Source organism: Rutidosis leptorrhynchoides, chromosome 5 (assembly GCF_046630445.1).
Source record: "Rutidosis leptorrhynchoides isolate AG116_Rl617_1_P2 chromosome 5, CSIRO_AGI_Rlap_v1, whole genome shotgun sequence".
Classification (NCBI taxonomy): Eukaryota; Viridiplantae; Streptophyta; class Magnoliopsida; order Asterales; family Asteraceae; genus Rutidosis; species Rutidosis leptorrhynchoides.
Genome location: NC_092337.1, coordinates 215,445,632 through 215,451,631, shown reverse-complemented (window position 1 = coordinate 215,451,631; position 6,000 = coordinate 215,445,632).

The window sequence follows — 6,000 nt, the reverse complement described above, 5'->3', positions numbered from 1 at the left end:
CGTCGCTTTTTTGGGTTCTCCGTCCCGTTTTTCTGAAAACGACTCAAAAGGCGGTCAAAGTTAAAAGTTCGGTCAAAGTCTGTCAAAGACGGTCAAAGTTGGTCAAAAACGGTCAAAATCAGTCAAATTTTCGTCAAGATGTGATATGTTTCTAAAATTAGGGTTTGTTTTCATTTTTTGGGCCGTCCTTTTCTCTGTGTCCTTACTGATTATGTACTCAGTAACATTAATTGAGTTTGAAGTTTGATTGTATTTAAATTCAAGTTCTTATTTAAGAAATTTATGGTACAGAATCAACTATTTTATACATATATAAATATATCTTCAAGAAATTATTAATAAAGTCAACGTTGGTCAACGACCGATGCGTCACCGACGCGTCCCCGAGCGTCCTTTTTAGGTCTCGACCGATACGTCCCCGACTCGCGACTTTTACAACCTTGGTTGTGCCCAACAAACATAGCACACAACTATGAGCGTGAGTAGAACGTAGACTGCATGCTAGATATATTTTAGTTTAAACTAAAAAGAAGGGGGAAAAAAAAGAAAAAACTTGTTTAGGCTTCATAGCAAGTTCCCGAAAATTATGAGTGTTTGATTCTCGAATTGAATTTGGTATTTTTATAATGACCAAAGGAAGACGGACTAAGTTTGTGTACGAGAAACTAATGAAATTACGAACACGTGAGTTCAAGAATCATCGAATACGGGAACAAAACGAAGATGTTATGACGGAAATAGGAGTTAGCACTACTTAAAAATACCCCAAACAGCACCGTATACGTACGACACCCTCAACACCGTATACAAACCTATTTCTTTCGGTGCTACCATGTGCAACACTAAGTAGCAACTTATACGGACCTTTTCCATTCAGTGATGTTGTATACCGCACCAAGCAGCATCGTATATGGACCATGTCTATTTGATGCGGCTCATTTTTTGGCTATAAATATAAGTTCTAGCTTCTTATTTCAACGCACACACTTCAATTCACACATCTTAAAGAAAACACACACAAACACCTTCACTCTTTGGCTTTTTCAGTTCGCTTTATATTGGTTCTCCAAAATTACAAGCGGAGACCCACACCATCGAACTCGCAGTAATTTTGCGGACCAAACCGTACTCTTTTTTCCGGCGATTGTTGTGCCACGACCCTCCACGCGCCGAACGCGCAGTCGCGGTAACTTGGCCGGAAACGCACCTGGCCAAAATTCTTGAACCACGGCAAACCAACTGTCGCTGCTGACTGCTGTCGTCCGCTTGGGTTTGCGTTTCAATTTCTTATCCTATTTGCCCGTTCCTTTTTTATACATATATAGATATATAGATATATATATAGATATTTATAACATATTATATTTCTATCTATTTATACATAGCTTATACTGATATTTCATTGTATATGTATACTTATATGTGCTAGATCTCTATATATTCTCTCTATCTGTATCTATTTGGCCTATTTATTGCCCTTTGTACTCGGTATCCTTCAATAGCGTTTAGTGTATTTTGGCACCTGTTATACTCATCTTAGGCTCCTACTGTTTCATTTTATATTTCTATATTTATATATAGTATCTCTTTTTACATCTATAATATAGACACCACACTTTCGTATGGTCACGTGAGGTCATGTCCTCCTAGTTTAGGGGCGGGTAGCTTTAGAGGGGTTGGAGGAGGGAGTAGAGTAGCAACCCCAGGTAAGATTAGAGTGGGAAGTTGGAATGTAGGTGTAGTGACCCGAACTTTTCCATGTTTATATATATTAATTGAGATTGATATTTACATGATTAAATGTTTCCAACATGTTAAGCAATCAAACTTGTTAAGACTTGATTAATTGAAATATGTTTCATATAGACAATTGACCACCCAAGTTGACCGGTGATTCACGAACGTTAAAACTTGTAAAAACTATACGATGACATATATATGGTTATATATATAGTTAACATGTTTTTATTATAAGTATGTATCTCATTAGGTATTTTAACAATGAGTTATATACATAAAAATGAGACTATTAATTTAAGAAACTCGAAAACGATATATATAACGATTATCGTTATAACAACGTCTTACTAGGTACATATGAATCATATTAAGATATTGATACACTTGGTTAATTATGTTAAATGATAAGTAAATATATTATTAAGTGTATTAACAATGAAATACATATGTAAAAATAAGACTACTAACTTAATGATTTCGAAACGAGACATATATGTAACGATTATCGTTGTAACGACATTTAACTGTATATACATCATACTGAGATATATTATATATCATAATATCATGATAATATAACAATTTAACATCTCATTTGTTATAATAAACAATGGGTTAACAACATTCAACAAGATCATTAACCTAAAGGTTTCAAAACAACATTTACATGTAACGACTAACGATGACTTAACGACTCAGTTAAAATGTATATACATGTAGTGTTTTAATATGTATTCATACACTTTTGAAAGACTTCAAGACACTTATCAAAATACTTCTACTTAACAAAAATGCTTACAATTACATCCTCGTTCAGTTTCATCAACAATTCTACTCGTATGCACCCGTATTCGTACTCGTACAATACACAGCTTTTAGATGTATGTACTATTGGTATATACACTCCAATGATCAGCTCTTAGCAGCCCATGTGAGTCACCTAACACATGTGGGAACCATCATTTGGCAACTAGCATGAAATATCTCATAAAATTACAAAAATATGAGTAATCATTCATGACTTATTTACATGAAAACAAAATTACATATCCTTTATATCTAATCCATACACCAACGACCAAAAACACCTACAAACACTTTCATTCTTCAATTTTCTTCATCTAATTGATCTCTCTCAAGTTCTATCTTCAAGTTCTAAGTGTTCTTCATAAATTCCAAAAGTTCTAGTTTCATAAAATCAAGAATACTTTCAAGTTTGCTAGCTCACTTCCAATCTTGTAAGGTGATCATCCAACCTCAAGAAATCTTTGTTTCTTACAGTAGGTTATCATTCTAATACAAGGTAATAATCATATTCAAACTTTGGTTCAATTTCTATAACTATAACAATCTTATTTCAAGTGATGATCTTACTTGAACTTGTTTTCGTGTCATGATTCTGCTTCAAGAACTTCGAGCCATCCAAGGATCCATTGAAGCTAGATCCATTTTTCTCTTTTCTAGTAGGTTTATCCAAGGAACTTAAGGTAGTAATGATGTTCATAACATCATTCGATTCATACATATAAAGCTATCTTATTCGAAGGTTTAAACTTGTAATCACTAGAACATAGTTTAGTTAATTCTAAACTTGTTCGCAAACAAAAGTTAATCCTTCTAACTTGACTTTTAAAATCAACTAAACACATGTTCTATATCTATATGATATGCTAACTTAATGATTTAAAACCTGGAAACACGAAAAACACCGTAAAACCGGATTTACGCCGTCGTAGTAACACCGCGGGCTGTTTTGGGTTAGTTAATTAAAAACTATGATAAACTTTGATTTAAAAGTTGTTATTCAGAGAAAATGATTTTTATTATGAACATGAAACTATATCCAAAAATTATGGTTAAACTCAAAGTGGAAGTATGTTTTCTAAAATGGTCATCTAGACGTCGTTCTTTCGACTGAAATGACTACCTTTACAAAAACGACTTGTAACTTATTTTTCCGACTAGAAACCTATATTTTTTTTGTTTAGATTCATAAAATAGAGTTCAATATGAAACCATAGCAATTTGATTCACTCAAAACGGATTTAAAATGAAGAAGTTATGGGTAAAACAAGATTGGATAATTTTTCTCATTTTAGCTACGTGAAAATTGGTAACAAATCTATTCCAACCATAACTTAATCAACTTGTATTGTATATTATGTAATCTTGAGATACCATAGACACGTATACAATGTTTCGACCTATCATGTCGACACATCTATATATATTTCGGAACAACCATAGACACTCTATATGTGAATGTTGGAGTTAGCTATACAGGGTTGAGGTTGATTCCAAAATATATATAGTTTGAGTTGTGATCAATACTGAGATACGTATACACTGGGTCGTGGATTGATTCAAGATAATATTTATCGATTTATTTCTGTACATCTAACTGTGGACAACTAGTTGTAGGTTACTAACGAGGACAGCTGACTTAATAAACTTAAAACATCAAAATATATTAAAAGTGTTGTAAATATATTTTTGAACATACTTTGATATATATGTATATATTGTTATAGGTTCGTGAATCAACCAGTGGCCAAGTCTTACTTCCCGACGAAGTAAAAATCTGTGAAAGTGAGTTATAGTCCCACTTTTTAAATCTAATATTTTTGGGATGAGAATACATGCAGGTTTTATAAATGATTTACAAAATAGACACAAGTACGTGAAACTACATTCTATGGTTGAATTATCGAAATCGAATATGCCCCTTTTTATTAAGTCTGGTAATCTAAGAATTAGGGAACAGACACCCTAATTGACGCGAATCCTAAAGATAGATCTATTGGGCCTAACAAACCCCATCCAAAGTACCGGATGCTTTAGTACTTCGAAATTTATATCATATCCGAAGGGTGTCCCGGAATGATGGGGATATTCTTATATATGCATCTTGTTATTGTCGGTTACCAGGTGTTCACCATATGAATGATTTTTATCTCTATGTATGGGATGTGTATTGAAATATGAAATCTTGTGGTCTATTGTTACGATTTGATATATATAGGTTAAACCTATAACTCACCAACATTTTTGTTGACGTTTAAAGCATGTTTATTCTCAGGTGAATATTAAGAGCTTCCGCTGTTGCATACTAAAATAAGGACAAGATTTGGAGTCCATGTTTGTATGATATTGTGTAAAAACTGCATTCAAGAAATTGATTTCGATGTAACATATTTGTATTGTAAACCATTATGTAATGGTCGTGTGTAAACAGGATATTTTAGATTATCATTATTTGATAATCTACGTAAAGCTTTTTAAACCTTTATTTATGAAATAAAGGTTATGGTTTGTTTTAAAAATGAATGCAGTCTTTGAAAAACGTCTCATATAGAGGTCAAAACCTCGCAACGAAATCAATTAATATGGAACGTTTTTAATCAATAAGAACGGGACATTTCAGTTGGTATCCGAGCGTTGGTCTTAGAGAACCAGAATTTTTCATTAGTGTGTCTTATCGAGTTTGTTAGGATGCATTAGTGAGTCTGGACTTCGACCGTGTTTACTTGAAAAATGATTGCTTAACAAATTTTGTTGGAAACTATATATTTTTAACATGTGAATATTATGTGATATATTAATATCTTAACGCGTTTGATATTATGTGATAGATTTCTACCTCTAGAACAAGTCTCATTGACTCACCTAATAATAATGAAGAGTCAAATGTAAATTGGAATGATTTGTGGACTGATTCACAAGTTCCCGAAGAGGAACCGGAAGAAGAGTCGGAACCGGAAGAAGAATCGGAACCGGAAGAAGAATCGGAACCGGATGAAGAAATAGAACCGGTGGGGGAAATAATAAAACGGTTAAGTAAAAGAAAATCCTCAACCAACCGACCAAAGTTAATTATGGTCAATGGTGTTTCCGCCAAGGAAGCAAAATATTGGGAGGATTACCAATTCTCCGATGAATCGGATTCCGACGAGAATTCCGATGATGTTATAGAAATTACCCCAACTGAATTTAAAAAGGCAAAAGAAAATAATAAGGGAAAGGGCATAAAAATAGAGAAATCTAATTCCAACCCCGATGAACTTTATATGTATCGTCAACCCCCGAAGTCCTTAAGTTGTAACAATGACCCGGGAACCTCTAAACCACCAGGTTTTTCTAAACCAATGTGGACAACGACGGCTCGTATTAGGGGAACATCATATATCCCTAGAAACTTGGCAAAACGAACCAAAACCGAAGAAGAAGAAACGAGCGAGTCGGAATAAGATAGTTGTATTC